Source organism: Protopterus annectens, chromosome 1.part1 (genome assembly GCF_019279795.1).
Source record: "Protopterus annectens isolate FY-2018-M chromosome 1.part1, PAN1.0, whole genome shotgun sequence".
Lineage (NCBI taxonomy): Eukaryota > Metazoa > Chordata > Ceratodontiformes > Protopteridae > Protopterus > Protopterus annectens.
Window position 1 is genome coordinate 950,948,998 of NC_056726.1, and position 19,905 is coordinate 950,968,902.

At 44.1% G+C, this 19,905-nt stretch overlaps 1 protein-coding gene across 1 annotated transcript in view; it reads left to right on the top strand.

Moving 5' to 3' along the window:
- IAH1 (isoamyl acetate hydrolyzing esterase 1 (putative)) overlaps positions 1 to 19,905 on the top strand; it is a 408,138-nt gene that overhangs the window by 108,886 nt on the left and 279,347 nt on the right. The gene's annotated exons all lie outside the window — the stretch shown is intronic.

Here is a 19,905-nt window from a genome sequence, read left to right on the forward strand (position 1 = left end):
TTTGCTCCACTAATAACATCTGGTGAGAAGTGTGTGAGCTGCAGATTTATGCCAAATTACTGATTTTCTGTTAGGTGCCCTCTCCAGTATCTTTCTGTCCAATTTCTTTGTACTTGCAAAGTACTTGAGAGTAATTTTTAACTAGCTGTTTCACTGCAGAATGAAAAGGATGTATGTCTTCATGTGAAACTCATAGAAATATTTCTGTACTCTGCTTCCTGACAATTCCAAGTGACTTCCTTTGGTTGTTGCTGTGGAGCATGTAGGGAGATACAGAGACATCTTTCGTCTACCTCCATGAAAATCCACATCTACCTTATGAGTCCAGAGTGAATGATACACTGCATTCTGCATGTTTTGCCTTCACCATGGTGCAGACTGGGATGACTGGTCAGACTGAACCCTCACTACCCTTTTGAGGAAGGTACGTTGGTCCACTTTCTTCACTGATCAACTTTCAGGGTTTTGTTTAAATAATGTAAAATGCAGTATCCTATTCAGTAGTGGGTTGCACAGTGAGGTATGTAGTATTGCAGTTGTCTATGTAGAGACTCTAGACATACTGCTTAAAATTAGATGGGCTACAGAATATGTTTTTCTGAGTTTTGGTTGAGAAGCATTCGTCAGAGTTTAAATTGTTGTGTACTTTTGTCCCTAAATCTTAATGATGGTGTTTTTTGACTACTTATTTTGTAGTCTCAGTCCTTTTAGACTACATTTGCTGGCATTAAAGGTGAGTTTGTCGTTAGTGAACAAGTTTCTGTTTTTGGTAGATCATATTGGACATCTACTGCATTCTTCACTGAAGTAATTATTAGCTAGTGTGGAGTGATCACATATCTGGTAATCCATAACCTGTTTCCCAATGAAATAATTCCAGAAAGTGGCACCAGTACAGACCCCAGTGAAATACTCTGTGCTGGGAAAGACGGATAACCCCCTTATCATGACTTGTGTGCTGTTGCTTAACTAATGTTTAACCCACTAAATTTTACTTAGTTTATTTTTCTTTCTTTCTTTCCGTGCACTGTAGAGCACTGGTCAGAAATTGACCAACTGCATTCTGTGTCTGGGATGCATTTGCAACATGAATCAACATGATACAGTAGTGAATGACAAAGTATATACAGAGATAACAATATTAAAATACAACATGTGGCAATGGAGAACAATACGCATGATTTGAAACATATTGCATTATATTACAACAGTGTGAAATAGCTGGCAAAGCATAAAAGGATCAAACAAGTAGAAGTGTTACACAATGCTTTTATTTTTTTCAATTCTTCCATTACATGGAATAATGTCAAAAACCTTAGCAAGGTCAAGATGAGCAGCTTGCACTAGCAGCCTTTATTGAGTGTTGTTGTTACCTGTTTAAAGAATGCCATAACATTCACGTAACAAGACCTCCCTGACAGGTTTGGAGAGCACCACCCTGTAAAGCCTAAAATGGCTGGTATCACACTTGTGCATGAAGCACATACACACCGAACCACAATGCGCGTGCAGTGACTGAAAGCTAGTTGTGCACTGCATGGTTTTCTTGGCATCATTCCCCCAGCATCCTGAGTACTAGTTAGCTGGCCCAGCAAAATCCTTGAGCCAGTGTTAGTTATACTGCTATGCCCAGTGAAAAGGTTTATCATGTCATATGTTCAGCACAGGCCAACAAAGCCATCTAGAGCAAGTTTCACTGTACTGTGTAATGTCAAGCAAGTGGTCATGTCATGCTTGGCCATCTAAAGTCAATCAACTACCTTTATATTGAGAACATTGCTAACAGCTGATTGTGTTTTGCAGTAGCCACCAATACTTTCCTGCCTAACTTTCATTGTACCATGCCCAGTATTAATGGTTGGATGCGCCTTTTATTCTGCTCCAGACACCATCATTACTTAGGATGAGTGACTTTGGTTGTTAGGCTGCTGGGAAATGGTAATGAAAGCATTGTCCAGGGAAACAGAGCAATGTGACAGGACCATTCCTTAATGGAGTTTCCACAGTATTCAGCTCTTTACAGTCTTATTTGTTATTTCTTATTTGTTGCAAAACAGGTAAGTATACATCATTACTTTGCTGTTTTTGTCAGTGTAATAGTGTCAACCAAAAAATGCAGAGTAGTGTTCAGGATCATCTTTTTGTTCAGTTTCCTCCCACATCCCAAAGACATGCTGCAGGTGGACTGGACACTCTAAACTGGCCCTAGGTGTGAGTGTATGTGTGCCTTCTGTGGAAGGTTGGGCGCCGGGCTGGAAACTCGACACCGTAAAACTCCACTGCTAAACATGAGCGGACAACGTGATCCGCTATGGTGACCCCTAACCAGGAAAAGCCGAAAGAAGAAGTAGTAGTAGCTATGCTACTGAATTCAGTGGTTCAACAGTGCCATCCTGATAATGGCATCTCTAAAGATGTTAGTCAAATAAACTTGCATGTTGCTGCAGTTAGGTATTTGATCATTTGAGTTATTTTTTCAGTTGATATTTGGTGACTTAGTTTTGAGTGCATGAGTGGCTGCATACTGAACTTGGCATATGTCTTGCAGTGTAGAAGGTGGTCCCACAAGGATGGTGTGCTAAAATATTATCTGATGTTTTCCTTGTCATTCTTCCTCATCAAATGGTTTATGGCTCCCATCCTCAGACCGACTCAGCTGCATACTTCAGACTTGGGATCCAACTCTGGAGCTCCTTCCTCTACCTATAATGCCCTAGTCCATCCCTAGCATGTCACATCTCATTTGCCACCATCACTTACAGATGTGGGATCCTTCTTTTGCAGCGTTTATTATATTTGTTACCTCTGCAAGGAAGAAAGTTTGATTTCTTTATTTAAGTTCTTTTCTCCTTTTTATTAAACTTCCCTCTTAGTCAGACACTGTTGGTATCAGGATGTCCTTCATGGATGCATCTGCAGTCATAACAACTGGGTTGTCCTGTCGTCAGGCAGCCCTTCGGTCGGCCGGATTCCAAAGTCTGGGTCCGGCTTCGGCTGATGTCGCACTTCACCCGACGTCATCTCTGCTGGTCTTCGGGTATAAAGGCATCAGCCGACGCCATTTTCCTGAGTCTTTCTTGCCGCGTGGCGCCCGAAGCAGAAGCTGTTCGCAAGTGCCGGTCGGTCAGATCCAGAGATTACTACTACCGAATACTACTCAAGACTTCTAAAGCTAAGTACCCGTTGGGGACTCTTTCTTGCCTCAGCCGATGTCAGAAAAAGTCAATAACTGTTTAACTTGTGGGAAACAAATACCTCATAAAGATTTCCACTCTTACTGTTTGCCTTGTTTAGGCCCAGACCACGGCGTAGCAGCCTGTTCCGCCTGTGCTTCCTTCAACCGACGAACGCTTAGGCGTCGGTCGGAGTTTGCTGAACAGTTTTTCGGCTCAGATTTTGCGTACATTATGCCGTCGGATCCTCCGACTACCCAAATTGTTAAGAAACGCAAAGAAAAAGACCGACACTCGCGGTCCGCGGTTTCGGCCGAAACCACGGTTAAGCAAACCGCGAGTGTCTCGGTTTCGGCCGAAACCGAGAAAACTGATCAAAATACAGCCGAATCAATGACTACTACTGAGGTTTCTGCCACTTTACTTGAAACAGCCTCAGAAATTATACCTACAACTGTGGTTACTAGTGACTTATCAGACACCATCCCTTTGGATGTCTCTACCCCAGCACGTGGTGCTGCTAGGCCTCCTGCAGCCATGTCTATTAAGGCCTTTGCCAGGGCTAAAGCAGCCAAATCTACTACATCAGTGCCTGTTAAACCCCCCTCAACCAGGCCCACTTCTAGTTCACAAATGCTTACTCTGGCACAAGATTTAATATCCTTAATTAGGGATCTCAATCTCACCCAGACAGGGCCTCTCAACCCCAGAAAAGAGACCTAGAGCAGAGCCCCGAGCCTGTCTCCTCTGATGATTCTGCGGATGACTCGATATTACAGACCAGCCAGAGGCTCCTTTTTCCAATTATGAAGACTCCGATGCTGAAGAATCCATTCCAGCTGCCTCTCCACCAGAGGAATTCTCCTTTGGGGAAACCTTACATGCCATGAGAGAACAATTCCAATGGCAACAACAGGATTTCTCAGATTCCAGAAAGACTTAGGACTTTTCTGCACTTACCACAACATAGGCCCTTAGCTATACCTCCTGTCCTTTCTGTTGTGGACGATGCATTTAATGATGTCTGCACTGCACCTGATTCCTTACCTCCAGCCCCTGCCAAACCAGATAGATTTTACAGGGTGCCAGACACTCATCACCACCTATACAAGGCCCCACTGGCAGACCCCGAAACCATATCCCAGGGGCCTAAGGCAGTAGTCTCGACCACAGCAAAAAATCCTATTCCTTCTGAAAGGGAATCCAGGTCTTTAGACAGATGGGGCAAAAAGTTTACACCTCTGCTACTCTCTCAGCTAGAGCTTTAAACTGTCAGTTTCACATGATACAATGCCAAGAGTTTATGCTTGATCAGTTAACTAAAAAGCTATCCTCTGATGACTCTATAGATAAGAAATATGTATTAGAAATGGTAAATAACATACAACAGGATAGTAACCATTCTTTAAAATGTGGCTATGATGCACTGGAGGCTTCATTTAGATCAGCCATGACTGGCACAGTGATAAGAAGACATGCATGGTTGAAGGAACAGGCCTTACCGGATCATGTTAAAGCTAAGTTATTAGATGCTCCTATGGATAAGGCCAGTTTGTTTGGTACACCTGCCCAGCAGGTAATGAAGAAAATGGAAGAAAAGGCAAAATCTGTACAAACGGTGAAAGATTTCTTACAGGTTCAGCCCTCAAGGTTTAGCATGAACTGGCCTGCCAAAAATTGGTCCTTTCCTGACTCCACAAGATCCCAAAGGGGCAGGAATAGACGTTCCAGAGGCAGAAATCAATCCAGAGGGGGTGCCTACAGAGGACGACAGTGGCAAGGTAATAACAGAGGCACAGACACAGCCACTACCACTGCAACAGGACAATCACAATGACTTGACTCTAACTCCGCCTACCAGGGAACAAATAGCAGCACCATTAGGCGGAAAATTAGCCTTATTTTCGAAAAATTGGCACTATGTCACAAAAGACAAGTGGATTTTGCAAACCATAGACCAAGGTTACCGGTTCCACTTCCACACTTTACCAGTCAAAAGAGGAATGCCAAACCTGCCTCCAAATCAAAAAAATAGAAGCTCTACAGCAGATAATGCAATTAACAAAGATGAGAGCTGTGGAAAGAGTACCAATAACAGAACAAGGCAAAGGATTCTACTCCAGACTATTTTTAGTTCCAAGAAAAGAAAACAGTTGGAGACCTATTCTCGACCTGTCCATCTTAAACACATACATCATTGTCCCAAAATTCAAAATGCTGACCCTACAGCAACTTCTTCCCATGCTGGGCAAGGAGTGTTGGCTGGTAACTCTAGATCTCAAGGAGGCATACCTGCACGTCCCCATTCGACCAAATTGCAGAAGATACCTCAGATTTCTTGCAGGATCAGAGCATTATCAATTCTCAGCATTGCCCTTTGGCTTATCTACTGCACCCAGAGTATTCACAAAATGCCTGGCATCAGTAATCGCCCACTGCAGACTACAGGGAATCCAAATTTATCCATACCTGGACGACTGCCTGCTACAAGCGGACAACAAAAGCAAGCTGACAACAGATTTGCAAAGGGTCATTTACTTGCTACAAGCCCTGGGATACACAGTCAATTTTCAAAAGTCAAGACTGATACCATCCCAAACAAGGACATTCTTGGGCGCGGAATTGGACACAGTAAAACAAATGGCATTCCTAACTGCAGAAAAACAAAAGAACTCCCTCTTTACTTCTTGGCACTAACAAAACAGAACAAGCTAACAGCAAGAAAAGTTCTGCAGGCCTTGGGCTTCATGGCATCATGCATAATCTTGGTCCCACATGCCAGACTGCATATGAGAAAACTACAGTGGTACCTAAAGAATTTATGGTCCCAACACAGGCACAGCCTAGAAGCATAAATACCACTAATCCCATGCCTAAAACAGGAGTTCCTATGGTGGGCTCAAGCATGCCAGACAAATCCAGGCCTACCCTTTCACAACCTTCGAGCAAGCCAAACCATCACAACAGACGCCTCAGACCTAGGATGGGGGGCTCACATGCTGGACAAATGTGTACAGGGATTGTGGACTCAGGACCAGCTACACCTGCACATCAACCAAAAGAAATGCTGGCAGTAAAACTGGCAATCCAAAAATTCAGCCCATTTCTCAAAGAAGGCCATTTGATGATAAGGACAGACAACACCACAGTCATGTGGTACATCAACAAACAGGGAGGCACTCATTCATACCCCCTATGCAGAATGACTTTGGACCTTTGGAACCTGGCACTCAGCTACAACATCCAGTTACAGGCAATGTTTGTACCGGGAAAGGAGAACACTCTAGCAGACATATTAAGCAGAACCACCTCGGATGCTCACGAATGGATGCTACACCCGGACATCTTCAAGACCATCACAAAGAAATGGGGAATGCCACAGACAGATCTATTCGCTTCCCCTCTCAATCACCAGCTCAAAAAATTCTGCACAAGGACATTCCACCCGCTTGCATGGAAGGTGGATTCGCTCTCCTTCAGCTGGAAAGGTCTGACAGCATATGCATTCCCACCTCTTCCCTTGATACACAAGGTATTACTAAAAATCAAGGAGGAACGTCCAAGGATAATCCTGATAGCTCCGAACTGGCCAAGACAACACTGGTACCCATTGCTGAGGAGCATGTCTCGGGACAAAATGTGGGCAATACCCCTGATGCCTTTGATGTTAACTCAGAACAACTGCAGCATCATGCATCCAAACCTAAAAACCTTGCAACTGACTGCATGGAACATCACATAGCAGCAACTAATCCAGATCTTTCCCAAAGGGTTAAAGACATTATCCTTGAAGCCCGCAGACCTTCAACAAGAAGGAACTATGCAGGAAAATGGAAAAGGTTTGTCATTTGGAGTGCTGAAAGAGGAAAAGATGTGTCGAATATAGATATTGCTAACATTCTGGAGTATTTGGCAGAGCTTCTACATACAGGCCTGTCCTATTCCTCCATCAAGATACATGCATCAGCTATTTCAGCAGAATACAGCTTTGATCCACCGGTCTTTTCACATCCTCTACTCAGGCAGTTCCTCAGAGGGATCAAGAATGTAAAACCTCCTAGGAAACCACCACTGCCAGCTTGGGACTTGAACTTTGTGCTAGAAAAGTTGACACTCCCACCTTTTGAACCAGCAGCAACAGCAGACCTACAGCATCTATCATGGAAAACTGCTTTCCTACTGGCAATAACCTCAGCAAGGAGGGTTTCTGAACTTCAGGCCCTAATGGCAGTACAACCCTTCCTAATCTTCCACCAAGATAGAGTGTCCATGAGAACTAATCCTACATTTATGCCTAAGGTGGTATCCAGAGTGTCTTTAAACCAGGCAATCCACCTACCTACCTTCTTCCCCAACCCACAAAACAGAGGGGAAGAATGCTGCATACCTTGGATGTACATAGACAGCTACGCTACTACCTGGACAGAACCAAAAGTAACAGAAAAACTGACCAGCTTTTTGTAGCCTATGCAACAGGAAGAGAAGGAAAAGCAATTTCCAAACAGACAATCTCAAAATGGATAGGAAATTGCATACGATTCTGTTACTCCTTCCATGGAAAACCAATTCCACAGAACATAAGACCTCATTCCACAAGGGCAACAGCCACTACCACAGCCTTCTTACGAGGAGTGGCAACCAAGGACATTATTGAGGCGGCTACTTGGACCTCCGTGCATACATTTGCCAAGCATTATAATTTACCTCTGTATTCCAGATCCCGAGCAGGGTTTGCCACTGCTGTACTGCAAGGGATCCTTACCACACCATAATTTCTTCTTCCTCCTCCCTAGTTGGCTATGGTATTCTACCCAGTTGTTATGACTGCAGATGCATCCATGAAGGACATAGTACAGTTTTGTACCTACCATAAATGTAGATGTCCGAACTGGATAGCATCTGCAGTCAGGATTACCCTCCCTCCTTCCCCTCTGTGGTACTCCTAGGGTATTTACCCCCCTAATAGCTAGCTGGTGGGGGGAGTCTCTTATGGTGTATTTGTTTGTATATATGTACATACATGCTTATTTCTTGTGTTTGCCTTCTATCTTTTTGGAAACATTGGCATTTATCCAAAATTTAGCCTTTCAAGAGGGCAACTGGCATCTGGGGCAAGAAACACTGAGGAAAATGGCATCTGCTGATGCCTTTATACCCGAAGACCAGCAGAGATGACGTCGGGTGAAGTGCGACATCAGCCGAAGCCGGACCCAGACTTTGGAATCCGGCCGACCGAAGGGCTGCCTGACGACAGGACAACCCAGTTGTTATGACTGCAGATGCTATCCAGTTCGGACATCTACATTTATGGTAGGTACAAAACTGTACTTTTTCTACTATTTTAAATAATAATTTCTCTTAATTACCATTGCTGGCATTTCATCTTTTTGTCTCTCTTCCTCTGTCTTTCTTACCGTATTCAACAGAGTAATGCTTTTTACAGTTGATGGTATTCTCTTTTCCTAACAATTATCTTATAGTCTTGTTAGTTTTTGTACTGTCATGGCTGACAAGCCGACAGACTTCAAAAAATGCACTTCTTGTGAGCATAAAATCCCCAACTTGGATGCCCACAGGGAGTGTGTTTACTGCTTGGGACCAACTCATTTAAACACAAGCTGCTAAATCTGTGAAACTTTTAATTCACGAGCTATAGCTGACAGGAGAAACAAACTGATTCTCAAGGGTTTGCTTCCTCCCTCATCTTCCTCACCTTTAGGGGCCCAAACCCCCAGTAAAATTATGAAAGCACCATCGGAGCTCAGGAAGCGGTCGCCTTCAAAGTCTCCCAAGACTTCTTCGGAGCAACCCTCAAAAGTTGCTAAATTATCGGCTGTGATTTTGTCAGATCAGAAAAGACATTCAGTGGATCCAGAGCCTTCGTATCCAAAACTGTTGGATCCCATTGTTACATTTGCTAGTCCGATCACTCAAATTATGAATTCTAAGCCTTTTGATCTGAAACTAGCACTTCCTACACTCCTGAGGACTCATTCTGCTGAGTTCCATACAGATACGATCTCCCCTAGGCATTATTCATCTTTTATGCAGACACAAAAAAAGCACTGCTGACCTCCGTCAGACACCTCATCGATCATGTCCTCCAATAGTTTGTCTGAAGCAGATGTGGAAAGGACGATGGGCAAGTTTTCAGAGCTCAGATCCAGATGGGGGTTATCTTGGCTCCATCCCCTGTTGGATCTGTGAGTCTTTGTGTCACTACTCACACAGTCTTATCTCCCTCTTTTTCTCTTTCTAGAGATACGGTCTCTCAACCTACCTCTGGTCCTACCCCTATTCCCTCTTTGGTTCTGAGCTGTGAGTCCATCAGACCTATTCTACAGGGACATCCAGTTCCACCTAGCTTCCTCTTGGTTCCTATGGAGGATCTCCCCCTCTGTTGTGATACCTCCCTCAAACATCCCCCAAGGAGGTCCTCAAACATCCCCCAAGGAGGTCCATCAGAAGAGAATGTGCAAGAGGAAGCACATATATTCCCTGTTGGAATCTCTCACTGAAGATACTGATTTTGAGGAAGGAGAAAGATTCCCCAGACCACCACCTGATGATATCTCCTTTGGAGACCTAGTAAATCTTTGGAGATCTATTGATCCTACACTAAGGCACTGTACGAGCACATCCACTCATGCATGAATTGTGCCATCCCAAATAGAACCAAGACTCTCTCCTCCAAAAAAAGAAAGCCAATCTGGTGGTCCCCTGCCGTAAACAAACTATACAACAGAAGAAAGAAATTGTTGCAGAAAAGAGGAAAATCCCAGGATGCAAAAAACTCCCTTACCAGCATCAGTAAAAAGCTGAGATCCCTCATAAAATCCTCCAAAGCTAGTTACGAAAATAAAATTGCCAAAGATTCCAAAGACAGCCACAAGGCATTCTATAGTTATGTCAAGAATCTAAATGGCAATGCTCAGATCTGCTCTGTGCTACAACAGAATGGCATTAAATATACTGATCCCAAGGATATTGCCAGTATCCTGGCAGATCGATGTAGTGCCAACTTCACCCCCCTCTCTCCCCCTTAAGGGCCCATCTCAATACCAAAAGATTGCCAAATTCCAGTAATCACGGCCACACAGGTAGAAACCGCACTCTCCAAAGCTAAGAATACAGCACCCATGGGACCATATGACATCCCGGGCTGTGTACTATATGAACTACAAAATGAACTGGCACCTCACCTAAGTGTCATGTTTAATCATAGCCTCACCTCAGGCTTCGTGCTGACTGAGTGGTACACCTATAGTTATCCCACTCCACAAGTGGGGGGGGGGAGCCACCTTGGATCCCGGGAACTACTGTCCCATCAGTCTGACGAGCCTGATCTGCAAGGGTATGGAACGCATTATCATGGAACTTATAAACAAAGACATTGGCAACCTTCAAACACTGGACCCCACCCAGTTTGGGCTCATGAAGGGCTGATCTTGTCTCCTGAACCTGATTGACTTCTTCGAATCAGTCTCCAGAGCTGTGGACGAGGGTAAGGCGGTTCACATAACCTATCTGGACCTCGCCACGGCCTTCAACACTGTCCCCCACTTTGGAATCATAGATAAACTTACTAAGCTGGGCATAAATCCTTATGTCACTTGATAGGTTTCCCAACTGGCCTACTGACAGAACCCAGACTGTAAAGGTAGCCAACTCCAAATCCTGCTCCAGACAAGTGACAAGTGGAGTACCTCAGGGTTCAGCCCTGGAACTGCTCTTGTTTGGCATCTACTTCTCAGAAGTACAGGCCAACACAAAGGGACTCTGGCTAACAACGTTCGCTGATGACTGCAAACTGGGAGCCATTATTGAATCCCCAAATTATGTGGATATTCTACAAAAAGGCCTTACAGAAACAAATGCTTGGTGCCAGAGCCATGGGCTCAAGCTTAATGCCAAGAAATGTATAGTTATCCCCTTTGGGAAAAACCATGTACCCATGAATTACCACATAGATGGCAGTACACTAAACACTGAAAGTGTGATGAGAGACTTAGGGACACAGGTGGACAGTGGTCTCGCCTTCAATAACCACATCGCCACAACAGTCAGGAAATCCTTCTATGTGGCACACCTCATTACTATGGGCTTTTCATCCAGGAAAAAAAGGAGGTCATTGTCCTACTGTACTCATCCCTCATTAGACCCATTGTAGAGTACAACGCCCCGTTTGGTATGTACCTCATAAGACATCTGTAACAGCTGGAAAGGCTGCAGAAATACCTCACTAAAAGAATCACAGGTCTAAAGCAGATGCCCTATGCTGACAGTCTAAAAAACTCCAGCTTTACTCTGTGGCATATCGTCTACTCAGAGGAAATCTTTGCTTAACATACAATGCCATGTCAAACCCTGAGCTGTTGGACATGCGCCACTTAAAGAAATCCCAATCCCTCAGAGCCACATGCTCCAGGAATCTAAACCTTGTCATCACAGTGAACAAAACATGCTGGAGGGATAGGTTCCTGACCCAGAGACCCCCCATACTCTGGAATAGACTGCTCATACATGTCAAGCAGAGCTCCTCCTTGCCCCTCTTCAAAAGGAACCTTGACGATTGGATGGGAGATAGGAAATTCACCCCGGGGATCACGTCAGTCGCCCTGCTAGACAGGGGTCTAGGGAAGTAAATATTGTGGAAAGAAATATCCAGGGAATTGTTATGGTTAGGCTTGTATAGGCCCTAGGGCTGATAGCCTAGTACCAACCTATGAACCTATAAACATCCTTAAACAAAAAGGTGGTTAGTCTTCTGACAACCCTCCTCAAGAGGAATCAGAATTTCTGGAGGCTTTTGATGTGCTTATTGATCTAGTCTCTCACCAGGCATGGAAGGAGTTGGATTCCATTGAACCAGTCCTGCATTGCTCGGTCAAGTTTTTATCCCCACCAAAAGATAAACCCCACTAGAGCAAAGGAGTTCTTGTCAGCAGCCACCAAAAAGGAGCTAGCAGAGCAGAGCTTCTGTGTTCACCCACCTAACAGAGAGTCTAGAGCACTGGACAGATTTGGAAAGTGTGTTTTTACTTCAGCAACCTTTGTCCTGAGGTCCCTGAACTACCTAGCACACTTTGCAAAGCTACAGAGAGATTTGACCAAAGAACTGTCAACCTTTCTCTGAGGCCATGTCTGCAGAGGATTTCAAAACATTGTCTTCTCAGCTGGCCACTCTTTTATTGGTTTCCAATGCATCCATGAGGTTGATTTCTCATGCAGCAGAAGGTGCCTCACTGGTGGCCGGTTCAGGCATTGCCATAAGGAGATATGCCTGGATGCAGCTGTGTGACTTTGAGGAGCCTTTCAAAAAGTCGTTCATCAATGCTGCCTTTTTTTTGGAGCATCCTTGTTTGGCCCCTCTGTAAAATAAATACTTACCTACAGGGAACAAGAAGGAAAGACCCTTTCTTTTATAGGAATCAAGTTTTCTACCCCTCAATGAAGTTTTTCAAGAAATCAGATAGGTGGTAAGAAAATGTGGTTCCGGAAATCTCAGGGACCTTTCCAAGATTCATGCAGAGACAACTCCTTCAGAGGCAGAGAAGGCAGTTTTAACAGAAGACATCATCCTCGAGGCAGAGGAGGCCCACAAAAACCTGGGTTTCCAAGATTCCTTCCTAAATGGACCCTTTCAGCACTCCTGAAGTGCTGCCCAAATGCCCACCTTTGGAGGCAGCCAGGGATGCTTGTCCTTGCACCCAGACACATGGGCTGCTATAACAAAAGATACCTGGGTGCTATAAATAATTTCCAGAGATTACTTCGTACCATATTCTGATACAGGATTACTGCATCCAGAGCTGCATCTGCACTGCTTTTAACCCTTTGTGAGGTATTCCAGCTACATATTCTGCCTTAGTAGCACTTGTGTGATGACCTAGTAGTAATAATACTGTTAGACCTTCCACCCTCTTAGCTCTCTTTGGCCTCTCTCCCTCAGTTTCTGACAAATATGGATGGACAATTTCCTGTGCTTTCTTCTGCCAGTCTAGTTGATATGGGCATCCTGAGACAGTGTAGCAACTGCCTCATGTACACAGACAACCCTCTACTACTACCACCTAAGAACACAATTTGTGAGAGATGCAGTTACATTAGGATCCTAGAGTCAATGCTCTCTCCCTTACAAGCTAATATATTCGGTACTGTGAAGGTTGTCAACATAAACACCACACCTCAACCATCATCCACACCTACACAACACACAACACACACCCACATATGTGGAGGTCTTCAACAAAAACATAAGAAAACTCCAAGGCAAAAACAAATGCAAACTCCACTGCCCACCACACGTAGTCCATACACCTGTGTCTGACAGCCACTAAGACCTAAACATAAACCCAACATATTAGTCATAGGAGACTCCATTGTGAGACACACAGATGTGCCCCTCACCAGGATGGATGAGGAGAAAGTCACGGTTAGTTGTTGGTCTGGTGCCAGAATTCACCATATCACCCATGCATTCAAGTCTCTGAACAACAGGTACTGTTATGACTGTGTCATAGTCCATGTTGTCGTGAATGACTTGAGACATACCTCCCTGGACTACATGAAGAAAGACGTGATAGAGCTCGAATATGTGTCTCAGGCAGGTATGTTCTAGCCTTAAGCAGCATTCTACCGTCACCCAGAATGACACCTCAGTACAAACAGAAAATGATTGACTTTAATAATTGGCTTAGTTTCTGGTATCATTCCAAGGGGATCCAGTACCTGACAGCCTGGGAAGGCATGATTGACAAACCACAATGCTTTGCCAGAGATGGCCTGCATCTGTCTTCCTTGGGCTTCAGGCTCCTGGCAAAGGCTCTTGCCTCCCCCCATAGTGCCCTTTTTAGGCAAAACCATTAGGTCAAAACTACCAACATGAAAATTTCATCAAAACGCACATTAAAGGTCAAGCTGTTAAACGCTAAGAGTCTAAACATGAAACTGCAGTCATTGCAAGCATTCTTAACCCCGGAAGATGCTGACATTTGTGCAGTCACAGAAACCTGGTTCAAAGCTGCGGAGAGCACCCCGGCCATACCAGGTTACTCATCTTATCATACATTCAGACCCCAAACCGTGGGTAGCAAATCAAAAGGTGGTGGAGTTGTAATATATATAAAAGACATACACACCTCCAGGCTGGTTAAACAGTATGACGCACAGGAGACACTCCATGTGAAGTTAACCATTGACAGCACCCGTATTCAAATCATAGCTAGCTACAGGCCCCGAACTTTGAGTCAAGATGGCCACTCCACCTATCTGGACCTCTTCAAATCTATAACTGTCCAACCATAGATTGGAAGAGCTACTCATGCCAAAACCGAAATACCCAGAGATTCCTTGATTTAGTCAATGCAAATGCATTGAACCAGCTGATTGACACCCCCACAAGAGGTAAAAATATCTTGGACTTGGTATTAACTAACATAAGTAACTACTACAGTATCCGTATAGTGTCAGCCTCCCTGGTAAGATCCGGCCACAGAGCGGTCACTTTTGAAGTCACCTTCTCTGCCGACCACAACTTTGGTAGGGTCAAACAAAAAAACTTCTCAAAAGCTGATTATAACCTCCTGAGGGAAGGTATAAACAGCTTTACAGCTCTCTGCATATATGCCGAAACTTACACCAAAGTACTATACGAGCACTTATATAGCTGCATGGAATCAGAAATACCTGAGAGGACAAGATCATCCTTCTCAAGGAAGAGTAAACCTGTCTGGTGGACATCTGCAATAAATGAACTCTATAATAAAAGGAAAAAACAACTGCTGTCCAGGACCGAGAAGGTGCAGGTGCCCAATTGGAAGCAATCTCTCCTTAGTATGAACAAGCAAATAAGAGCACTAGTAAAATCCTCCAAAACAAACTTCGAGTCCAAACTGGCCACATCTTCTAAAGACAGTCACAAGTCTTTATTCGCATATGTCCACAAACGCAAGGGAAGCACCCAGATCTGCTCTGAACTGATGGTCAAGAACACCACATACACAAATGCTGTAGATATAGCCAACCTGCTGGCAGACAGGTTCAGTGAAAACTTCACGCTTCCCCCATTAGTAAATCAGGACATCCCCAGCACCATCCCCCCCTCCCCTTATCTCTACGGAGCAAGTCATCACTGTCCTCGCAAAGGAAAAAAATACAGCCTCCATGGGACCGGATAACACCCCCGGCTGCATCCTTCATGAATGCAGACAGAAACTTGCAGCACCATTAGGCACCCTATTCAACCAAAGCCTGAGTACTGGTTTTGTCCCAACCAAGTGGAGGGCAGCCACTGTCATTCCTTTGCACAAAGGTGGAGTGTCCACCGATACAAGAAATTATAGACCCATCAGCTTAACCAGCCTGATCTGCAAGGCCGTGAAGTGGATTGTCATGGACCTCATTAACAAGGACATTGGCAACCTCCAAACACTTCATCCCACACAGCTGGGTTTCGTCAAGTGGAGGTGATGCCTGCTAAATTTGGTCGATGTCTTTGAGACAGTCACCAAAGCCATGGATGAGGAGAAGATGGTGCACACTGCCTACCATGACCTGGCTAAAGCCTTTGATGCTATTCCTCACTTGGGTATAAAAGAAAAACTCTCTCAACTAGGCATCAGATCCATATGTTACCAGATGGGTAGCAAACTGGCTCATTGATAGAACCCACCTAGACAAAATAGGGGAAACCACCTCAAGCAGTCGACCCGTAACAAGTGGTGTACCCCATGGATCGGTCTTGGGGCCTTTGTTGTTTGGGATATACTTTTCTGAGGTGCAGGCTAAAACCAGTGGGCTATGGCTGACCAAGTTTGCAGATGACTGTAAGCTGGGTGCTGTCATCCATTCCTTAATGATGTGAACATCCTCCAAGAAGGTTTCACCCAAACATATGACTGGTGCCAGAAACATGGCCTCAAACTGAATGTCAAAAAATACATCATCATCTCCTTTGGGGATAGTGACATACCCACAAGTTATCACATTAATAACAAGGTCCTAAGCACACAATCAGCCGTGAGGACTTGGGCACCCAGGTTGATAGCAAACTGACTTTTGACCACTATATTGCCTCCGCTGTACGGAAAGCTTTCTACATGGCCCATCTCATTAGTAAAGGTATCTCATCCAGGGACAAGGTGGTCATAACATTCCTGTATTCATCCCTTATAAGATCCATTATTGAGTACAATATGCCTTTCAGCATGTTGCTCACAAAGCACATGCAGCAGCTGGAGAGACCACAGAGGTTCCTCACCAGGAGAATCCAGGGCCTCAGACATCTACCCTACACAGATCGGCTAAAGGTCCTGTCCCTTTATTCAGTCTCCTACAGACTCCTCAGAATGCGACCTCTGTCTGGCATACAAAGCAATTTCAGACCCCGCCTTGACGGGACTGCTGCATATCCGCAAGTCAAGCTCCACTCTAATAACCCGCACAAGTGACCTCAACCTGGTCTGTGACATCAGCAGGACTTGGAGGGACAGACGTGTCCCAGAGACTCCCCCTTCTGTAGAATAGACTCCCACTCCACATCAAGCAGAGTACCTCATTAACGCTTTTTAAGCGCAACCTGGATAACTGGCTGGAGAACAGAAAATACACCCCTGGGATTCCATCTGTGTCCCTGCTGGACAGGGGCATCAGGTGATGACTTCTCAGAACATAGACTAAATTCTTGGCTAACTTGTAAGGGCCTCAGGGCCAATAGCTTAGTAACTTATATGATACTTAACTTCTACTTATATGATCCTGTGTGGCAAAGGGTGATCTCCTCCAAATGCTTTCCAGTAGCAGCTCACATTCTGGGGAAATCAGCTTACTAGCTGATAGGCTCAGCAGGTCCATTCTTTTGCCTCACTAATGGTCTCTCATTCAGTCAGTGGCAGAGAAAATTTTCCATTGTTGGGGCTACCCTTGTTGCGACCTCTTTAGATCTCCCCAAAACATCAACTGCAGCTGGTATTTTGCCCTGATCCCCCCTCAGGGGAAGTCACCAAATCTAGTCTGCAGAAAGCAGTTTGGTTGAATAGCTCAGTCATCTTCATTTCTCCTTTCTGGCCTTGCCAGGTTTGCTTCCCCTTCCTTTGTTCTCATCTTTGTTATCCTCCCTGGATACTAGACCCAACTTCAGATCTTCTGTCACACCCCTCAGGGATGAATCATCCCAATATCCCAGCTCTCAAACTAACTGCATGGTTTCTATAATTCCAATAACAGCAAGGCAGCCCAGGATATCTTCCCCAGTACATGACATTTTATTGTCCTTCAAAAGAGACTCCACCAAAAAAGGTCTACAAGCATAAATGGAAAAGAATTTCCTTTTCAGCCGTGAGAAAGAAACATTGACCTTTTTACTGTTCCTGCCTCTTCTGTTCTTGCTTTTGTGGCTGCTTCCTTTAAAGAAGGTGCTAGATTTTCTATAATTAAACTACAGTTGGCAGCCATATCAAATTTTCATACAGGGGATACAATTTTTTCCTTGTCTGCTTCTAGGTTATGTAGGGCTTTCTTGAAGGGCACTTTTCTCCTTAGACCTCCGGTAAAGGATCCTTCACCTCCCCGGGATTTGACAGTAGTATTACAAGGTCTAACTCAAAAACCCTTTGAACCTTCAGCAAAACTTATTTCAAGTATCTTTCTTGGAAAACAGCTTTTTTAGTAGCTATCACTTTGACTAAAAGGATTTCTGATATCCAGTCTCTTTCCTCAAAGACTACTCAGTACATTACTTTCATAAAGACAGGGTTACCTTAAGGACTAATCCTTCTTTTTAATTAAAATGGCCTCTGAATCTAACCAATCCATTCATTTACTGGTTTTCTTTCCAAAATTTTTCAACAAAGGAGAATACATGCTAAATCTTCTGGATGTACACAGACAATTACGTTTTTATTTACACAGAACTAAAGAGAACAGAAAATCAGACCAGGGGTTTATCTCTTTCTCAGCAAATTGATTGGGTTACATTGGCTAAATGGATAACTAATTGTATTTCCTAGATCTATTCCCAACAAGGCATTTCTCTGCCAAGACCACCTAAAGCCCACTTGACTAGATCCATGGCCACGTCATCTGCCTTTTGGTCAAGAACTTATTTGCGCAGCAGCCACAAGGTCCATTGCTCATACCTTTTAACTCATTACAAACTGGATCTAATGTCCAGATGCAAAGCTGCCTTTGATTCAGCAGTTCTCCGGAATATCCTTCCATGAAGGCCACCCAGGATTCACGTAGCTGGGGACTGTGTCTCATTCACTGAGGAAGAATGAAAAGGACAACATCTTATGTACTCACCATAACCAGGCATTTGCGTTGTCTATTTTCATTGTTCCTCAACCCCCACCCATCCCCCTTCCTATAACCTTCTGGAGTGACCTGGTGTTTTTTTTGTTGGAAAGTATAGTTTTGGGTTTGAGCTGCATTCTGCTATCTATCCTTTTCTTTAACTACTTAATGGTAAACTGTAGGTCATCAAGCTCAATCTGAAGTGATGGGGATGGACTTAGGGCCTTTTGAGTAGAGGGAGTCTGTGCCAAGGATCGGATCCGTAACCCATTTGTTGAGGAAGAATGTAAATGGATAACACAGATGCCTAGTTACAGTGAGTACATAACTTTTAATGTTTGAGCAGAAGGCTTTTTGTCAAAGGTAGTCTAGTGGTCAAAAATATGTCAGGACAGCATGCTTCACTCATTTGAGAGACTATATGATGTGACATAGCAGCATGTCTGTTCTGAAATGTTCCACAGAACATGCTTTACATTGTCTGTGGCATATAAACTTGTGAGTGACAAATTACATATAGTGAGCATCTGTAGCCAAACAGATGTGTCACCATGCCACAACAAGTGGTAAGGTGGTGTCCCTCACTAAGTATAGTGGCTTGGTTGTGTGCTATTATCTATAGTTAGGTTTGCCCAATGTTTAGGTGTGGGGGCATGGTATGTTTTAAGCATGGGTTCAAAAAATGCAACATGTGGACATGCAGTCTACTGCACAGTGTGAGACATGCTTCATGCTATATGCATGCATCTACTTTCTGGTGGCTAGGGCTGAATGTCTATCTAATTGACCAGTGTATGTGATGCATTCCTTGCCACTGGTAAGCTTTCTTGCACTGCCAGGAGGAAAGATCGTCACACATCCACATTTCACATGTATACCTCTGGTCTCTCTCTGGAACCGTTGCTTATTTCTTCATTAATGCAATGACCAGTCAAACAAGTGTACTGACTGACACTGTAGTGTAACTCTTGATCTTTTTGCATGTTTTCCAGTTGCCTCCATCTGTCAGTAGATCTGTTAATAGCAGTGTAGAAGACTGATAGACATGATATCACAGAATCCTAGAGTTTACAGGGCAGAATCAGTCTATGGTTTATAATCACCTTGCCAGTACCATTATTCATAAGGTACCTCCAGCTTGCAGGAGAGCAAAAGAAGTCCTACTCGTGATGAATTTATAGGTACTCATCAGGTCATCAAAGTGTGCCTTAAAGAAAGTGAGGGTGTCCGCCTGAAATACTCTTCCATTTTATTCAATGTAAAACAGAGACTGGGAAGCACTGAGTAATAAATTTGTTCCCCCTTCCCATCATGTCTGACTTATTTGTTGAAGAAGATTTGTGTCTTCACTTCTAGTGTTTGTGAACCTATTTTTGTGGAGGTGCAGGACCTTAAGGAGTGTTTGGTACTTAATGTGGAATGCTAGACATAAATCACC